This window comes from Apodemus sylvaticus, chromosome 12, assembly GCF_947179515.1.
Source record: "Apodemus sylvaticus chromosome 12, mApoSyl1.1, whole genome shotgun sequence".
Classification (NCBI taxonomy): Eukaryota; Metazoa; Chordata; class Mammalia; order Rodentia; family Muridae; genus Apodemus; species Apodemus sylvaticus.
In genome coordinates, this window is record NC_067483.1 from 59,407,855 (window position 1) to 59,428,644 (window position 20,790).

A 20,790-nucleotide genomic window follows, 5' to 3' on the forward strand; every position below is an offset into this window, starting at 1 on the left:
ATAAAGGAAATATCAAATATTGGGGGATGATCCATGGGGGAGGGGCAGCTAGCCAGACTCACGAAAAAATGCAAGGCAACTCATCATAGAAGCAACCCAAAGGGCTGGGGTGTAAGAGCTGTTACCCCAGCACTTGGGAACTAAAAGCTCAAAGATCAGAAGTTCAAGGTCATTCTCAGCTCCAAAGACCCTGCGACAGGACAGGCCCTGACTGAAGATGGACTCAGGTAGTGAAGTAGGTAAGTATGTCATCACCTCTCACTATTCAATTAGCAAAAATACTAAGGTTTGACAGTATATTTACTGGTGAGGATCTGAAAATTCATGTTTTTAAGAACTTATTACAGCATAGTGTCACAACTGTTAAATTTTAACTTCTTACTATGTCTAATTTATAAAGTAAGTTTTATCAGAGGTCTACAAAAAAAATAGACTTTGTCATAATCTGCCATTTCAGGGCACCCACTGAGGGTCTTGCAGCATTTCTGAGGGCAACAGGGACCACTGCATTGAGCAAAACTCCATGGTATTTATCCTTTGGCCCAATGATTCTACTTTTTAGAACCTATCATAAAGATAAGCTATTAAATACTAACAGATATTCACAAGGCTTTCCATTGTAGCCTTGTATGCTTATATGCAAATAGGTGCATATAAATTATTATCTCCATCTGCATACAGGCATATGTGTTTATAACCATACCTTAGTGGATATGTATATACATATATACCTTCCTAACTCTTCCCATTGAACAAAGATCAATAAGGTCTGGAGGCAGCAAGAACACTTAGTACCTAGGCTCTGGTATCTCAACACCATTTATCCTAAAGAAGAACTGAGGCACGCACAAAAAAATTAACATAAAGCTGAAATACCCTGATAAACCAGAAAGTAATGAATCTATCAATGAGTTCCTGTCAAGCAGATTCAGAAAGCAATATAAAGACTCTCCCACTGGAAAAACATAGAATGAGTTTCAAAATAAATAACTGTCTGGAGGCTGAAGCAGGAAGAGTGCCAACTGGAGACCAGCCTGGCCTACAAGGAAGACCCAGTACAGAAATAAATAAATAAATAAGTATAAAAATCAATAAATAATCACAGGGGGGTTTAAATAGAAACTGCATTAAAATCCATGTGTTCACAATGATATTTACATAAGCAATACAACAGCTGCCTCACTGGTCTCATTTGGAACATAGGAAACAAATCAACTCATTATTTTAAACATTAATTAAAATAGAAGGAAGGAAACCAATCATTAATTATACTGAAAGACAGATACCTCAAGGTTACCAAACAGTTGATATATTTAATGAGAGAAAAATCCCAGCTAGCAAGTGCAGATAAAAGACTATCCTAGATTTATAGCCTGTTCTGCATTGACGGTGACCCTCAGTGGCTTGAATGGCCTGGGATAATTCTGTTATGGAAGGAGCAGCTTGACAACAAAACCCAGAGTCACCCACCAGAGCCTGGACTAGAGCCCCACCACCTGGCTCACTACTACCTACGAGATGTGAGTCAAGGGCCTTCCTCTTACCTTCTTCCCAGAAGAAGCATGGTGTTTGCGCCCACGCTCATGATGTAATAGGATGTGTACCACCATGATGAACAGTGTGCAGGGAAAAAAAACCAAACAAACATGAAAGAAGAGGATGTAGAGATGCAACCAGAAAAGTCACAGAACACTAAAACCTCGCAAGACACGGTCTTCTCTTCAGCAGATAAACTCTAAGGAAGAAAACAAGGAAGAAATGCAGATAAAAAGAAGCAGATGCATCCCTCCGCTGTGAACATCATTTAAATCCCGAGAGTCACCAAGGAATCACTGAAGAAGAAGAGGAAGGAGGACAAGGGGAAGGGCAAGGGAGAGGGAGAGAAGGAGGAAGGAAAGGAGAGAAGCAATCAATCAGGAGAATTTGCTTTTGACATTTGATATAAAAAGAATTACTGCTGAAAAGTTTAGGCATGCTAATGATAACCATGTCTGTAATTATGCTTCAGATAGAAACATAGGTAAGGGGAATGGGCAGAGTAGAGGATAGAGCTGGCAAAGAGTTGATCTTTAAAAGCTTTATGATGGAAGTAGAGAAACTGATTCTGGTCTCATTACAACATCTTGTTACCCACAAGACCTTGGTCATGGGTCCAAGCATGCTGCTTCTCAATTGTCCCCATCTTTAAAGCAATAGTTAAGAGAAATTGTTGTACCTAGCTATTGCAAGCACTAAAGAAGAGAACGTATGTAATGCCCTCAGCACAGTACCTGTGAGCAGAGTCAACACTGCACCAGCATCAATTAGTACTACTGCCAAGTACTGCCACTGTAAGTCACGATTACAAGCTGGAAGTGGGGGAAGCTCCGGAGAGTGTGCTGAATCCAGAGCTAATACATCCTTCCCACTGTATCAGGATGCATCACCCACCTCTACCTTTATTTAGTCTCTCTGCAGAGACTGAGAACAAGAAAATCAGAGTCTAGATGGGCTTCCCTGTTTATACGACACACAGTTAATGACCCCCGCTTCTCAGCCTCCACTTCTGGAAGGAGACAATTAGCCATCGTTTGCGATAATGTTGCAACTGTGTGGTTAGTCCTAATGGCTATTCATCGGCAGGACGTATTTTTATCCCCTTATAAATCAATACACACACTCATAAATTCACCACAATTAAACCTTGTGCTGTTTCATCTTCTTCCAGAATCCAGCCTCAGTTGGTTACCACCTCTTCAGGTGCTGGTGTAAGTTACAGAGTGGCAAATTCAGAGTCTGAACAGACAAACTAAGCAATGACTGAACTTCCGGCTTTGCATGAAGCAGAGCCTAGTATAACTATGGCAAGTTGCCAATGAGGGTTTTTTTTTTTTTTAAGAGTGAGGAAATATTTGATATTCTTCAATGAAGTAGATATTCCCAGCTTTCTTTAATAAGAGACATCACGAATCCTGAGTAAAGTTCACCAGTATTATTTTACTTCATGCAAGAATTCTGATAAACACCACTGCTCAAATCCCTTCTCTCCTCCCTTCTCCACCCCCACCCCCATGTCACAGACACCTGTCTTGCCTAGTTTGCTTGCCTCTCTGAGTCCCTCTATTTTGTAACTTTCTCCTCTGTCCTTTCTATCACAGTAAAGATAAAGGCTGGAGTTTCCCAGAACTCAGCGTTCTGCTTTGTTCCTGGATACTTTCCCAGGGCAAGTCTCATATCAAATCACAATTAACATCTACTGCATTTCATTCATACACACACACACACACACACACACACACACACACACACACACACAGACACACTCAACAAACATGTGCTGCTTCCCCTCTCTGTATGCAGGATTATTTTTAATAGAGAAGGATCAAAGAGAAACAATGATGCCCTCATGTGCCTTAACCTTGGGTTGGGGTGTGGTATTAATGTTAATCCAAAAGTCATGAAAACAAGCACGCAGTTGGTACACTGGGGTGATACACAAAGGAGGGGTCGCACGGTACAGTAAGGAGGTAGAATGGAGGATTTAACCTTGCCATGGAAACTGCAAAATGATTCCCTAAGAAATGATGACTGAGCTGAGAGCACACCTCTTATTCTATCCCGACCTCTCTTCTGAAAGCAGGGCCAGAAGATCAGCTACCTATCAGGCCTCTCCGTCTGAGAGAACAGGCAAAACTAAGATGTGTATTTTAAACTGACTCGGTAACCTTCATCTCAGTGAGAGCCACTCGGAAAATATTAGCAATTATCCTCCATCATTTTGCCTACAATTCTGTTTGTTTTGTTTGTTTGAGATCCCTGACCTATCTGCCTGCATAGGAATGAACTAGGCTCTCAGCACCCATGACCGGGCTAGCATGAGCAGCACAGTCCACTTGCTCTGCCCTGACCCTTTAGTCTCTTCTGCACACACAAGGAAAGACCATGCAAAAAACATGCCTCTTCCCACTTCCGGCAACTCCCACTGCTGAGATGCTCTCCGCAAACTCTACACAGTTCCCGCCTCAGCTTCCAGTTCTCCATCACCTGGCAAGAGCCGCTAAGAAGGGCCGTGTCCACGCGGCTTCTCAGCGCCAGGGACTCTGCTGCCTGCAGCGGCCTGCTTCATCTCCCTCCTTCCAGACCTGTTTGTCCCAAAATGCCAGTCTAAGGGTCTAGGGATGCACAGAATGAGAAAAATAAAAACCTATCAAACAGCATCTACCTGTCCAACCTGAGGCTTCCTGGGGAATCACGGGGTCCTGTGCTAGCAGCATTAGGCAGAATAAGCCAAGACTGTTCCCAGGGAAAATGGGTGTCCTGTAGGCCTGGCTCCCAACTCAAGTGGTTTCTTATCTCAGCTCCCAAAGCACCTTTGTGTATTCATCACAGACCATGTGTCCCCCGGCTTGCCTGGGAACTACACAAAGCCAGGGCCAGGCCTTTTGCTCTCTGTATCTCCAGCATCTCCTCAGTGCCAGGCACAGAGATGACACAGAGAGCCACCAACAAAGGCAAATGTTTGCCCAATAAATTATTGGAGCAAATAAGAAAGATTAGTGCGTTAACCTTGACCAACAACAACACTATCTTTCCCAGTGCAGACTAGACTTCCTCATTTAAAGAGAATTTTAAGTGGGAGCACCATTTTCATTTAAAAAAAAAAAAAAGAAAATTAAAAAAAAAAATCCAAACCTCAAATCAGTTATTAGTTGCCAATCAACCAATAGTTACTTACACAACACAATCAATTTTTCTGGCTCAGCAGCAGGACAGGAGGAGCATTTATTTAGCTAGGACTAAGAAAGTATATAAATGATGGACAGGGGATATAGCACAGTGGTAGGTGGACTTGACCAGTGTAACACTGTAGGTTTCATTCTCCATACTGAAAAGAAAATTAACCTAAAACCAAAAGTAATAAAAACATACGTGCTCGAGGAATATTTGGAAGATAAAGAACAAACTAATCTCACGGCAGGAGTTACCTGGAACATGAAGGATCTGAACTCAGACTTGAGAAAGGGCCTCTGTTGCCTCAAGAGAAACAGCAAGAGGGAGGAGGGGGGCCACCCCATGGACTGCCTGAGAAGGCCACAAAGGTAAACAGGTATGTTCTGGGGAAGCTGTCTTAGAGAGTCCTGGGTCCCTAACATAGAAAACAGAACATTGGATTTTCAGGCGATGTTCTGCAGCTCACAGAGATTCCTAGACTGTGCATTCCCCCACCACAGCATCCGTGTGAGATGCAGGAGATGCTGCTTCGCCCCTTACAGCCTTCTGATCCTAGGAGCTGCGACGTGACTATTGTAGGAAAACTGCTTTCCACAGAGCTTGCAGACAGAACTGACGTCACCTCTCGGCACACAGGAGCCACGTCTGCCTCACTTTACCTGGGTCCTTCAGATCTCCTTATGAGAAGCCATGTGACTCCAAGGCCTTTACACACTGGAGACAATGAACACGGTCCTCCTCCTTCACAACACCGGAGTTCAGGGAGAAGCGGTCAGGGGCAGCTGTGATGTGCACAGCGCCTCTCAGGCTGTTACGAGACCCACTTCACTTACCACTTACTGAGAACCAGCATGAAAAAAAATGCCCCCACACTGCAAAGAAAACAATGTACTTCTCAGTCAGGAAAGGCCATAAGTCACCAAGGGAAGCGGAATGCATGGGTTTGATGATGAACTCAAACTACTGCAATGTCTGCCACCATCAAATAAAACAGAGAGCTGTCAGAGAGAAAACGCTTACTTAAATGCAGTCTCCCTGATGCACAACCAGTGTCTAAGCTGCTTCTCAAGTTCAATATTCTAAAAAAGGCCAGTCCCCCATCTAACAGATCAATGGCTTATACTGGCTTGGCTGAGAATCAAACCTATGACCTCTGACCTGCTAGAAAAGTACCCTACCACTGAGCTATATTACATCTGCCAGGTTCTAGTCTGTGACCCTCTGACTCACTGGCAAGGCCATCATGGACTACAGATTTAGAGGTGACATCCGCAGTGTAGCTCTTTGCTACAGAGTCCTCTGCTTGGCATAAATGTGTCTCAGGCGCTTATCAAACATAGAGAACTGTAAAATAACAACAACAACAAAAAAATAGCGGGGAGGGGATGTGGCTCCGGTTATAGCAATATTTATCTAACTAAAGGAGGAGACAAGGTAAAGAAGATGAAATGAAACCGTTCTTCTCGTGATTAACAAGGAGACTCTGGTGTGTAATAAACCCTTTGACTGGGGCTGTTATGGAAAGCTGTGAAATGCTTCCCAAGATTTGTTGATCAGGTTTTTTGAAACCAGTCATCACCCATCACCGGGACAGTTCCTTTTGCTACTATCCAGCAGAGGTTGGACCCTCAAGTGAAGCAAAGAAGTGCGATCCCACTTTGAAAGAAGTACTTTGAAATGGCCGAGGAGATTTTCAAAATCAACAACAGCGCAGTGGAATCAATAAGTGAAAACCAAATCCAGAAGTTCCTGAACTTGGAGTGCTCCAATCCCATGTATCCGCGACCAAGGCTGTAAACACATCTGTGGAGATGGCAGGAGGCTGTGAAACAGGCAGGGGCAGGTATGTGCTGGAAGGGGAGGAAAAGTGGGAGGAGTAAGGAGGTGTGGGGTAGGGCGGGGCTCAGGCGGAGATGCCCCAAGGGCAGCGGGGAGGAGCCAGGTTGGAAGCAGGAAGTCTGCAGTTGGAAGGCAGGTGGGAGGAACACAGAGAAAGCTGCTCCTGAGATGTGGTTAAGATAATAGGGCAGTCCATTCTCAAAGAAACCCCGCGTCTCTCATTACACGAGGTGTAAATACAGTGGTGGAAAGAGAACCCAGAGGGGCTGTGGGTGAACATCGGTGGGGCAGAAAAGCTCCAGGAAGGATAGGAAACTGAAAGGGATACTTGGCAGAGAAACTGGAGGTAAGTAAGGCCAGCCCAAGAGAACAGATTTCTGAGAGAGCCACAGGATGCTGGGAGCAGGAGTGAGCTCACTGAACTGGGCAGGGCTCCATGTTGCTTTTTTTCCAGGTTATTTTGGCGGAAGCAGCTGTGAACCTAATAAACTGGGAGTTGGAAGTGCGAGAGCTCTCTCTCCCAGGACCACACCACCAGGAGAGATGCAGACTTGGAAACCCCTGATTACTACCACTATAGTTGAATGTCCAAGACATGAAAAGAACACCGTAAGTGATGGTAAGAGGGTTTGGTATTGGCTGAGCCCCTCAGACAAATGCTGAGGTAGCAGGGGAGAAGGGTTCATCAGCTAGGCTAAAGCATAGCTATTCCAAATCACGATGACCCCACTCAAGAGTAAAGGTCATTTAATGGTGCATCTTGTTTTACCGTATTACTGATCATCTAATGGAGCATCCTGTATTCACTTCTCTGTCAAATATGTTTCAAAAACCCCACCCTGAGGCATAAGACACAGCTCTTAATAAACTAGCACACAAATTTATTAAAAACTATGTCTGCATCTAATGTATTTCTCCAAGGTCTTCAACACATTACAGACCTTAACTAATTAAGCTAATTCCTTCAGTTTGATCACTATTTGAGTGACTTCCAAGTGCAAAGTAGTACCCTGTGCCAGCTGCCGTGGGGGTTCCTGAGACAAGCAAGACAGCCCTGCCTGGGCTGGAGAGATGGCTCGGCGGTTAAGAGCACTGACTGCTCTTCCAGAGGTCCGGAGTTCAAATCTCAGCAACCACATGGTGGCTCACAACCATCCGTAATGAAATCTGACGCCCTCTTCTGGGGTGTCTGAAGACAGCTACAGGGTACTCATATACATAAAATAAATTAAAAAAGAAAAAAGAAAATACGTGTGCAGGGGGGGAAAAAAAAGACAGCCCTGCCTTTCAGTAGCTTAAATTCAGAATGGGAAAGCTGCACCCTTTCTCAAGTGAGCAACTTATAACTGAGGAAATACAGTCTTCAGCGACGCATGTAAGGCTGTGATTGTATTAGTACCTGGCAGCTGTGGACGCTGCTGTGTTGCGTCCCATGTTTCTTTCCCCTGTCCCGCTCTACCCCCAAGCACTCCTGTCAGACCTGCAGAACCTCACATGTCGTGTCCTTTCTTACTGTAACTGTAACTTGTAAAATTAAACTTCAGAGCTGAGACGGTCAGACTAAATGATTGCCTACTTTAGAAATATGTAGATGTATAATTTACACACCACCTCAGAGAGGCTCTTGAATTATGAGCTGTAAAAGTCAAAACTGTCACCGTTTTAAAATGTGGTTTGACTTTTGCCATTCTTCCTGCACAAAAGGCCTATCCCTGTGTCTGTATGTGTGTGTGCACACATGTGCGTGAGTGCACTGTCTGTCGCTATCTGCTTTTCAGAGTTTATCGAGAACCTATCTAAATACGATTTACCCTCTCCCCACATACACTATGGAGTGGAGCTCAAAGCACCACGAATAGCTTAAAATAAATGTATTTACTAAAAACATATTAGTAACATAAAATTATCTCTACAGTTACATGGCTCATCAGACAAGGGTGACAGCTACCAAGCCTAACAACCTGAGTTTGACCCCCAGGACCCACAAGGTGAAGGAAGAAAACTGACTCCTGTAAGCCGCCCTCTGCCCTCTGCACACATGTGTACATGTGCTGCAGTACACACAAATACCTATATGTTAAAAGCAGAGGCGGGGCAGAGACACCCCGAACACCCACCATGAACACTGTGTGGGGTCTACTTACCTGAATCATCTCTCATAACCCTCCATGCACTACGGGGTGGAGCCTATATCCTATAATCATTTCCAAAAGAGTTCTTGGAACTGTGCTTTTTCATGAAACCAAGTCTAGCCCCTCCATTATCAGAGTGAGTCCTTATTTACGAGATGTCGGGTTGCTTTACACAGTCAATGAGTTCCTGAAAAGTTAGAGGCAAATCAACTTGTATGTAAAAACCACTCTCACAGAAAATGGCATTGTGAGGGCAACTGTGCCAAGCCTCAGCTCTGGCTGACAGTGGGCAGGGGGCAGCTCAGAAGGCCGAAAGACCCCAGTGCTTGCCCGTGCACTGTCTCAAGCCCAAAACTCTGGTGAGTTTAGGTTTCAAGAGTTTAGCCCTGAGGAGATTAAACAGTTTAGACCACTACCCACAGCCAGAGACACCAGCCGCACAGCAGGAGGAAAGTTACATTCCAGACACACAAAGAGATGCCACGCCCCCTTTAGACCCAACTCTAACAATGCTAAGGAAAACAAGGCATTATATATAAGACTACAGGAATGAGCCTTTTCTGTCCTCGGACATTCTTCCGGGCCCAGCCAGAATTTCCATCATAATCTCTCCTTTGAGCTATCTTCAAAGTAGTGCTTGAAGAAAACTTTGTAGGATCCGAAAGCCTTTTCACTTAAATGTCCCTGTCACTAAAGGTGTGTACATGGCTATTGACACACTTAGGTTCCTCCTTATGAAAGTCTCCTGCATTCTTTCGACTTAAGGGAAGCACAGGGACACTTGGCTTCTGATAACTTCTCTGATAAGGAATGTGCAGTAGAGGTGGCCACACAGGAGCCTAGAGCAAGCCATTTTCAGGTACAGCACTGAGCAGAGCTTGCTGACCCAACACAATACTAAAACATCTACAGCCTGGGCACTGATGGTGCACGGTGTGAACCATCTTCATCCTCGATACCATATGCCAATCGGTCACAGACAGCACCAATGAATGGGGAAGCTCTTCATTCATATCTGTGACTCTTCAAGACATTCAAGTCGAGAGAGAGAGAGAGAGAGAGAGAGAGAGAGAGAGAGAGAGAGAACATGGGCCTCAGGTGTTATCTTCAGAAACTTTGTCCACCTCCTTTAAGATAGGATCTCATCCAAACAGTTTGTGCAGTGCCCTATCAGAGTCCAGAGATCCATACACAATGATTAAGGGAGGGAAGCAGGCTGGGGAAGAGGTAACAAGCAAACAAAATTATGTTTGTTTTTTTTTCAACTTGGAGTGAAAACTTTTAACCCTAAAAAAGGAAGAAGCTAAGAAGAAGCTGGGATCCTTCAAGAATGAACTTCTTCCTGGTGAAGGATGTGGATCCTCTCTACCAACCACACAGTCAGTGCGGGGAGGGCAAGTGGAGTATATGTCCCAGATCTGATGGGGTGTTCCACGTGAGAGGGACCTAAAGGCCAGAGGTACCTCGGCCCTCCAGACATCCTCCCATCTGAGGAGGAGCCCAGAGCACTTGCGCTTGTTTCTTTCCTAGCAATCCTGTGCTCTAAATCTAGCATGCACAGCACCGCACACTAGAAGGGATTACATTTCAACGCTGCACATCTGACCAAGCCCTGGTTCCAGCGTAGTGTCTAATGCCTTTAAATACGCCGGGCTGCTCTGTCCCAGGGACCCTTCCTACTTTGTTAAGTAAGGACACAAAAGCAGATGCTGGAGTCAAGATTAATTTCCAAATCCCATCAACTGGATTTCCAAACAGCCAACACAGCACACACTCAGTTCATCATATAACTCAGCTCCAGAAGTACAAAAGCGGGGGATAGAAACCCCCAAATTCTGCACCTCGGGCTTAACAGACCCTTCTTAAGTATCATCTCATCTTCCTTCCCCCCATCGGAGCTGATGTAGTCCAGACCCACTCCACCCATGGTTGCCTCCTCCTGGTATGTCCCAATTCCCCCAAACTCAAAGGTTATTCTCATTAGGTAGAAAGGGAACAGCATCGCCCTGAATTAGAAGGTGATAACCATTTGTGTAATGAGCTTCTCAGCTTTTCACACGTCTTAAAGGGGGGGGGGGCATGTAGGGAATCTGTGGCCAAGTGGCCCCCTCCCAATGTCTGAGTCAGAGTAGCTGAGGTTCTGGTTGGTCAGGGTGTATCACTTTCAGAGCTGCAGAGCAACTGAACTTACGGCTGTCTTCCAGCCGCACTGAGCATAAGCTCTATTTTAAAACACTTCCTAACTCACAGGCGATGAAGGTATATCTCATAGGTTGTCAACTTCCTACTGGAAACAAATCACTTCCCTCTCAAACGGTGCTTGCGGTCTCCCTCTCACTCAAGATTATTGCGTGTTTGGGTGTGTATATTTTTATCTTTGGACAAGCAACTCTACAGGCAAAGAAAGGCACCCCCAAATTTTATCAACATGCCTGAGCCATTCAGAGCCTTCACAAGAGGAATGAACGGGCGATGAAAGCTCTTCGGCCTAGGGACTTCTCCCACACACTCGTTACAGAGGGGTATTAAAAAATCTCTCTCTCTCTGGCGGGAGGGGGCAGGGTGGATGATTGGGAAGGACATTAAACAGCTGAGCAAAGGCGGCCCAGCCGCCGCCGCGGCACTTCTCGAACTGCCTGCAGAGGGGAAAGAAATCTGCTCATGTAATACAACCAAGCACCCTCCGGCTGCCTCGCAAGGGCACGAATAAATAAATACACCCAGGAAGGCCAAGCAGATGTACAAAAAACAAGCCACCCTGAAAAGGTCAAAACTTCAGAAATCCCGGGGATCATACCCCCCACATAAACGCATCCATCAGTGGGAACGAGGGAAGGGACTTGGAGACTTAGCCAAAGATTCTAAATTTGGGTGTCTTTTTTTTTCTTCCTAGCTCCTGCTTGCAAAGTAACAGTGGCTACAGGCAAAGCAAGAGAAGAGCAGGAAGGCTGAGGGCGGCGCGGGGTGCGGGTGGGAAGGGAGGGGTGTCTCACACCAGCCACCCAGGCCTCGATGTGACGAAAGTCGTCAGCAGCCCTAACCGCATCCCAACCCCTCCAACCCTGCAAGCAGACGCCCCCCTTCCAACTCCCCCAGCCTGGCTCCGGTCCCTTGCAGCGAGCAGCCCCAGCAGCCCCGCAGCGGCGGCAGCCCAGCCCGAGCCGAGCGCCGGCGGCACGGGGATCGCGGCTCCCATCCCTTCGGCAGACACCCCGCAGGCCTCCCTCCTCGCCCACCCGGGATGCCCAGCGCGCCGGAGGTGGCCCCCGCTTACCTTGGGCGCTCGCGGGGGGGGGCCGAAGGTGGCAAGCCCCCCGCCCCCCGCCCCTGGCCTCCTCGCCTCTTCTCTTCCTCCCTCCTCCACGTCGTCCTCCTCCTCCTCCCTACAGTGTGGCCAGGGCTCCCCCCCTCCTCCCCGCCGCCTGGAGTAAAAGCAGAAAACCCCGGAGCCGGGCCCGCGTGCGTGCGTGCGGGAAGGCGGCGCGCGGCCAGCTCCCTCCAGTCACTGAGCGCGGCGCGCGGCTCGCAACTAAAGTGTGAAAGAAGCGGTGGCCGCGGCGGCCGCGCCACGGAACGGGCCCCCGGGAGTGGGCAGGGAGCGAGCGGGAGCTGGCAGACTCCGAGCGAGGAGGGAGGGGACCTCCGCGCCCAGGCGCTCACTCGAGGGGCGGGGGCAGCCAGACACTCCCCCGCCGCCCGTCCCCTCCCCTGCCCCGCTCCCGCGCGCGGCCGGCTCTCCTCCCCCGGGGCGGGGCCTGCGGAGGCCGCCGGGCGCGGCGCTCGGGGAAGAGGGGCTGGGCAGCCAGGGCTGCGGGGAGGGAGGAGGGTGGGCTAGCTGGTGTCTGTCTGTCCGCCTGTGTGTGCGTGCGTGCGTGCGTGTGTGCTGTAGGGAGAAGAGGAGCGAGCTTAGTGTGTGCATACACACGCGTGCTGCAGGGAGGACTGTGTGTGTGTGTGTGTGTGTGTGTGTGTGTGCTCTGCAGGAAGGGCGGACTGTGGGTCTGTGTAGAGGGTGTGGGGTGTGGGTGCAGCCTGAGCGTGTGGCGTGTGTGTGTGTGTGTGTGTGTGTGTTTGATTTCGCGCGCACCCCATGCAGGCTAGAGGACAGACCCAGATAGGAAGGCTGTGTCTTGCCTGGCCTTCCATGGACCTGTCATTTGCTTGGTGATGTGGGTGCCGACCAACGCTTCACTAGGATTGAGGCAGGAGCCGGGAGAGGAGATGTCTGTCCGGCAGATCGCAGATCGACAGCTCTGGGCTGCGCAGAGGGGCTGTGGCTGCTCAGAGCTAACTGGGGAAGGCTGCACAGCCTCGCCCTACCCCTCCTAGGCTGGGCAGAGCCAGCCGCAGCCAAGGCCAGGAGACCCGCCTCTGAGCGTCTCCACCTTGCCTCGGAGCTGCAGCGCCTGCTTGATGAATGAAGGAAGACGCTTCTGCGACTTAGTAGAAGCTACAAGCTGCTGGGGAAAGATGTGGACGCCCTGCTCTGCTCTGCTTGCTCTGCTCTGCTTCCCCCACCCTCCCGGGCCTCCTAGGACAGAAGGGGCGAGGCCGCACCAGCTAAGAGATTGATAAAAAACCTAAAAAGATCGCCCCTGGCCAGAGGGCCAGTTCTTTGTGGACCCCCCACAGGTCAACCAGTTTCCTTCCCTTTGGAAAGGGATATATTTTTCCGCATCCCAGGCATAGTGGGCCTTTCGTGTGCACACTGAATTGATCTCTACACTGATAGCCTTTGCACGTCTTTTGTGCAGCTTCTGCACGCTTCGCTTCTCCTTCAATGCCTTAGACTCGTGAGGAATGCCAGGCCCCCAGAGCGAGGACACCCATGGAAACAATGTGGTAAAAGATCCTCCCCAGACCTCACCGATTACACACACAGCCGAATCACACTTCCCACATTCAGCCAGGATGAAGTTGGAAGACAGAAAAAGACACAGCTGTGACAGTGATATGACACTTAATTGAAAAGCAAATTCATGATTCAGCTTTAATGAAATAAGCTAAAAACACACCCATTAGTGTCTGGAAAGTCAGCCTCTTCATTTTTACACTCAATTCTTTTTCCATCTCTTTTCAATGTCAACGGCTAATATTACATTGTTCGTGAAACTCAGCTTGGATTGCCATTTCTTTGTAACATACCCACATTTTAGTTTATTTTCCTTTCTGTGACCTGTATTTGTGGTTAAGAAGGGAAAGTGCTTGTGGAGATTTTAGTCAGTTTTTCATTCTACGAAATGGAATTGATAGTCTCTTCCCCATAAGCTTACTAGGAAAGCAAGAAGAACATAAACAGGTGGCACCTCGTGTCTGGCATAAGAAGTAAACCAGAATGATCATTTTCAATATATGTTCACCTCAAATTTAGCATGTTTTTTCCTCTTTGTTTTTTCTGGAAGAGGGTGGGTATTGCTGTTGAATTTATTGAAATGTAGTCAGCCATTCTCTGGGGTGTTTAGGGCATGTCCCCAAAGTTTCACTGGTGATAAAAAGAAAGAAAGATATATCCAATATGCAGGTGAATGTGTGTGTCAAGTCAACATTTTCACAAAAGGAACACTGAGGACCATACACTCTGTTTGCCTCAGAGGTAACAGGCCACAGAGCAAGCACTTCATACATGTCTTGAGAAATGCCCATCCAGTCTGTGAACTTTTAAAGCTACTTTGAAAATTAGCCAAGATATTACACATTCCTTATGATTTTGTTGTTTTGATTGACAGTATTGTATGTAGCCTCTGTTGACCTCGAATCCCTATCTCCCAATCTCTTCTTCCCAAGTGCTGTTATCTCTGGGATGCACCACCACACCACACCAGACTGTGAATTTTTTTTTAATGTGAAAATTTTAGCTAAATATGAAGAAAATAAAAATCGTAATTCCACTATCCAGAGAGAAGCCCTTGTTAAGAGCTTCACACATTACTGTTTTTCTTCCATTTCTTTTACTTTTCTTCAATCAGCACACATGTATTAAGCACCTCATTAGGGGAACAGACAATTTATCCGGACCCAGTTACAAATACACTGTTAGTGTTATTTGTCCCTCAGAGAAACTATTCACCTGGATCTCATTGGCAGTGTCCATACTGAGCACAGGCAGTCAATCTAGTTTCACAGGGAGTGAGACATTAACAACTTAGAACCATTTTTAAGATTAATTTTCAAAAAGTATCACAAGCTCCTTGGGAAGGGTGGATATACATGGAGATCATATGTAAGTCTCATCGAATTGTTGGTAAGTTTGCCCATTTGGTAGTAGAATTCTTATAGAAATTAACCTCTGTGATAAACATTACTTCATAGTACATACCAATTCCTCATCCTACATGGGTCTCTAGACACCTACCTCAGGTGTCTTTGCCCACAAATTTGGGAGAGATGATGAGAGAGAGCTCCACCACCTTGCCACACCCAGCTATCTCTGTGATTAGTAGAACACCCTGTGGGCAGAGGAAGCAGGAAGGATTGCCACCAGGGCCAGGGCTGGAGCCCAATGGGCCACTAATCCATACAGTAGTGATAACTGCAAAACTGCCTGGCCTGGGGCAGGAGACACTGCTCAGCACCAGGAAGAGCTCTCCTGGTCTTGCAGACGGCTCAGGTTCTGTCCTGACACCCACATGGTAGCTCACAACCATCTGTACGGCTGTATAACCAGTTCCAGAGGATCCATTACTATCTTCCGGTAACAGGTATACACATAGATGTCACAAATACATACATGCCAGTGAAACAATAAATAAGTAAATAAATAAATAAGTAAAAGTCTGTTTTGAAAAGCCCTGCTTTTAGCAGGCATTGTGGTAACCATCCTACATAACAATCTCTAAACCATGCAGAAGTAATAACTACGAAACTTCCTGGCCTGGGGCTAGAGAGACTGCTCCACAACAGCCTTCCCAGCACTTGAGAAGAAGAGGTTGTCATGATCTCAAAATGGCCAGCCAGGACTGCATAGACCCCGTCTCAAGAAATAAACAGCAAAAAAGACAACTGCTTGGTCAGCCCAATGTACTAGACATTTCATTGTAAAATAACCTCCTTACTTGACCACATGATTATTAAGATAAATATAATAAATGCAAATAATTATAAAAATAAATAATTATGTGCACACTCACCAAAGCATCTTCTTATATAAGCGTCAGTGTGTTGCTCTTCCACATCGTCAGAATATCTGAACCCCATTCCATCCAACACATGAATATCACTTCCAGAATGATGGCCCTTTTGTCCAGAAAAAGCTACATTTTAATCCTCAAAGATGGGCCTACAGGGTGATTGATGCAAGTAAAAGCACTTGCTGCACAAGGCAAACTCAGCTCAAACCCAGCCAGGACCAACACACAAAAAAACAAGAGGCTGTGATCCCTGCTCTCTGACAACAGGAAAGTCAGTAAAAAGCTCCCTGCGCCAGTAAACAGCAGAGGAGACAGACAGACAGACACAGAGACACAAAGAGACAGAAAAACACAGAGACAGACAGAGAGACAGAGAGACAGAAAGACAGAGAGACCCTGCCTCAAAGCATGGTAGGGGTTCTTGACTTCAAGCCTGCCAACTTGCATTTGGTCCTAGAAACTAACATGGTGGAAGGAGAGAACTGACTCTCACAAGTTGTCCTTGGGCAAGCTGTGTCAGTGTCATGTGCACATAAATAAATACAAATACATAAGTAGTATAAAGAGAAAACTGACTCCTGGCAGTCGCTGTCTGATCTCAGCACATGTACACACATACACACAAATGAATGAAACCTTTTAAAAAAATATCTTCATCAAAAAAGATACAATCATCATCACCACCACCATCATTATCATTATCATCATCATAATCTTTCCTGCCCCTAAAGCTATTGCTTTTGAATATTTGGCTTTGTACAACCACTCATATAACATACCAGCTTAATTGTTTTTTAAAAAATGTAATTGTATTATGGACTGTATGGGGTTTTTTTTTTTCAAAATTTATATATTGAAAAGTAAACTCCTGATGTGATAGAAGGCAGGACCTTTGGGAGGTGAGTAGACATAGCCAAGGTCTTCCAGGTGGGTTCCTGGTGCTCACAGTGGGGTCAGTGCCCTGATGGGAACAGACTTTGGTGCTGTCTCCCCAGCCTCCACACAGGAAGACAGCCAGGAGCTGTTCAAGCCCTGGGGAAGGTTCCTACCAAAATTCCAACCATGCTGGCATCATGATCTTGGCCTTAGAACTCCGCCAAACAACGAGAAGTTATCTCTTGCCACTTAAGTCATCTAGTCTATGATTCCTGTTATAAGCTGACTTATACAGACTTAGCAGACTCCCTTTACCTTTGAATGTAAAAAGGAAAGTTGGGGAAGTAGATAAGATGAAGATAGTAAAGGTATCTGATCTTCTAGAGCCTCTCACAGCAAGGAATTAATTTTATGTATTTCAGTTCCAAAAGGTTTTCCAGTCTTCTAAATAAACAAAGGAAGGTAGCTTTGACAGGATAATCCAAACACACATGATCCTCAAATGCTCTGAAATTTGCTCTGCTCAAGTTGGCTCCACAAAGTCTCAGTAAGCCTTGATTACGTGCTGTGTGTCATGCATACATTGTGTAACTCAGGATGACTCTGAAGTAAATCACTGCATCTTTCCGATGTCACAGTCTGACGCTGTTATCAGTCTTCCTGAGCAGACACAAAGATACAGAGGTCAGGAGGTGGAGGGACAGGAAGGGACAGGACATCATGAGCTGCTGAATCTTACTGCTTCCATGCCTGGGCCCACACTTTATTAAATACATTTTCAGTCAGGCATGGTGTATACCTTTAATCCCAGCACTCTGGAAGCAGAGGCAGGAGGATCTCTGTGAGGTCGAGGCCAGCCTGGTCTACAAAGAGAGTTCTAAGACAGCCAGAGCTACACAGAGAAACCCTGTCTCAGGAAAGAAAGAGAGAGAGATTTTCTTTTCCTTGGTCTACTTTTTATTAAGAGGAAGGAAAGAGGGTGGGTGGGAAGGAAGAAAGAAAGAAAGAAAAGAAGGAAGAAGCCGGGTGGTGGTAGCGCACACCTGTAATCCCAGCACTCTGGGAGGCAGAGGCAGGCGGATTTCTGAGTTCGAGGCCAGCCTGTTCTACAGAGTGAGTTCCAGGACAGCCAGGGCTATACAGAGAAATCCTGTCTCAAAAAAACCAAATCCAAAAAACCAGAAAAGAAAGAAAGAAAGAAAGAAAGAAAGAAAGAAAGAAAGAAAGAAAGAAAGAAAGAAAGAAAGAAAGAAAGAAAGAAAAGAAAGAAAGAAAGAAAGAAAGAAAGAAAGAAAGAAAGAAAGAAAGAAAGAAAGAAAAGAAAGAAAGAAAGAAAGAAAGAAAGAAAGAAAGAAAGAAAGAAAAGAAAGAAAAGAAAGAAAGAAAAGAAAGAAAAGAAAGAAAAAGGAAAAAGAAAAGAAAAAGAAGGAAGGAAGGAAGGAAGGAAGGAAGGAAGGAAGGAAGGAAGGAAGGAAGGAAGGAAAAGGAGGGACAGGAAGGAAGGACTGGTCTACTTTTTAAAGTTTATTTTCCAAAGCCAAATTCAGACTCTCGGTCTGAAAGTTCCATCTGATGAGTGCAGCCCCTTGAGTGTACAGTGTCCCCTCGCCACGTGATGAAATTGTACAGCTTTACACATATGTCTGTTATATTAGTCCCGTATCAAATCAGCAGCCAGAGTCTTGAGAAGTAGGGTATAAAGTTTATCCACGCAGGCAAAGTGCCCTATGTGCAGTTGTAGATTTGAGAGCTGTTTATGTGTTTTGATTATAATGGATCATGTGAAGGACAGGCAGCTCCAGGTTGAATCAGAGTAGAGGGTTTTAAAGTCAGTGCCAACAACTTGTTAATGGCTCTAATTGGTCTTTCAACAATGTGTGAATTACTCTGAGTAACCTGCTTTTCTAGATCTGAAAATTATAGCTCTTATATTTATTTTTCCTTGGGTTTCTCCTTAGGGTATATATTTTCTTTTATCTTGTTTTCACAAGTTGGGCAGGTAGACCAAAATATTCATACTTGAAGCCAGGAGTTTAAGAGCTATAATCAGGACTGCGATTACATCTGGGGTGAATGTGAACTGAGGAAGGAGGGCTAACCTGCGCTCGCTCGCTTGCTCGCAGGACTGTCTGTTTCCTCCCTGTTTTGCACCATGACCGTTGCTTTGCTCCCGAGTTGGATGCTAGCCAGGCTAGTTTTTCAGTATTGGAGCCCCTTTCTTCCAGGCTACACAGGTCAGCTCTTCTATCTCGAGCGTGACAATGCATCCCTGGATGCCCAAGTCCTTTGGTGCTTGCAGATCTTTGCTGCTTCCATTTTACTCATACATATAGTATCGCTGTTCCACACATTGGTCTCTCGCTCCAGGCTATTGAACTCTGTGAGAAACAGGCAGACTGTGTGATTCCCGTGATACTCTGGCTCCGTGCACCCTTAAGGAAGCACTGGGGGGACTGATCCCTGAAGCTGCCGGTTTCCTTCTCTTAGTGGCAAATACCAGCATTTGGAAAGCTGAGCAACTGTGACGCAGCAGCCCAAAGAAGGTGAGTGAGCTACAGAAGATTTGAGAGAAAGAGAGACAGAGACAGAGACAGAGATGGGGGGTGGTGGAGAATGTGGAACAGAAACAAGCATGCATATATATGATCTATCAATGATATATATTATATATGTACATATATTATATATCAACTTAATCTCTTTGAAAACACCCCCTCTTTTCTCTACTCTGTTTCAGAAAGCAGCCCAATGTTAAAGAGAGGAAGGTAGCTGCCGTCCTACTCACACGATGAAACAACAACCCCCAAGGTAGCTTTGTCAGTTGCACTGGGTCTGAGGGTGTGAACTGATTTGCAATACTGTTCTGTGTTATGTTGTGTTTTTGATGATTTTTAGATATTATACTCTAAATGCATATTACTTATATAACTAGTGGAATGCTTGACAGTGATAGTTCCTCACTGCATATTCTGTGCATTCATTCTATGCACCCAGCAGTTTCTACTCAAGGACTGACCAGTTCCCCAGTATCTGCATGACCCCAGCATCCTCCCAGTGTCTAAAAGTCCCTCTTAATTTTTTTCCGTCCTCTCACTATCTTGTTCTTCCCCACATCTAGCAACTATTGTTTTCCCGATGTTTCTACAAGTTTCATTTTCTGGTTACTTTCTGGGGGTGGGTGGGTGGGGACATCGTTTCTTTGTAAAGCCTTAGCTGTCCTGGAACTTGCTCTGTAGATCAGGCTGGCCTTGAACACAGAGATCTGCCTGCCTTCCAAGTGCTGGGATTGAAGTTGCAGGCCACCATAACCGGCGACGTTTTGCTTCTTAAATGAGAAAGAACATGTGGTGTTTGTTTATCTGTGTCTGGCTTGTTTTACTTAACACAGTGACCTCCAGTTCTACCCACAATACTGCCAATGACAGAGATTTGATTCCTTTCATGGCTGAGCCATATTCCACTGTATAAACACTCCACGTTCTTTTTATTCTTTTATCCAGTGAAGGGGAGGGTATCTGGATATGATTCCATATTTCAGATACTGTAAACAGTGCTTGAAAAATTGTTCAGGCACAATTACTGAGAACTTGACCATTTAAGACCTAATGGAAAATGTTACTACCATAGAGAAACCAGCAAGCAATTATTTTCTGGCTGTTTCTGAAAGGAAAAAAAAAGAAATTGGGACATCTCAAAGCAAGGATTTAAAGCATTCTGAGTATTGGAATGGATAAGTCAATTTCTAAATTCTTCATGTTTCAGCTCATACAGGCTTCCAATGACTGTGAGTAGTAACCACTGTTCACTCTATTCTCTAGGTATGAAATTCAAGGAACACAACAGTTAAGCAAATACGCCCTAAAACAACACTATCCAGATGAGAAATGGCAGGGCTGAGACTTGGTTCTACACAGAGTTCTTTGCCACTTACCCATACTGATGTGCCTGCCAAGCTAGTGTGACTTAGCACAGCAAAGAACAATTTTCATGTCTGGAAGCTACTGAACAGTGGGCTTCCTCAGTACACTTCCCAGCATGCCCTGTGTGAGCTGCCAGGACACGAAGAGGGGCTTGCTACTCTGGGGCCATGGAGCTGCTGGATAATC

General features: G+C 45.8%; 1 protein-coding gene across 1 annotated transcript in view; it reads right to left on the reverse strand.

Annotated features, from left to right (window-relative positions):
• C12H1orf21 (chromosome 12 C1orf21 homolog) overlaps positions 1–12,349 on the reverse strand; it is a 208,642-nt gene extending 196,293 nt beyond the window's left edge. The window contains exon 1 of the mRNA XM_052200361.1: positions 11,956–12,349. The gene's annotated coding sequence lies outside the window, so the exon portion shown is untranslated. The remainder of the gene's footprint in view (positions 1–11,955) is intronic.
• Between the last annotated feature and the right edge of the window lie 8,441 nt (positions 12,350–20,790).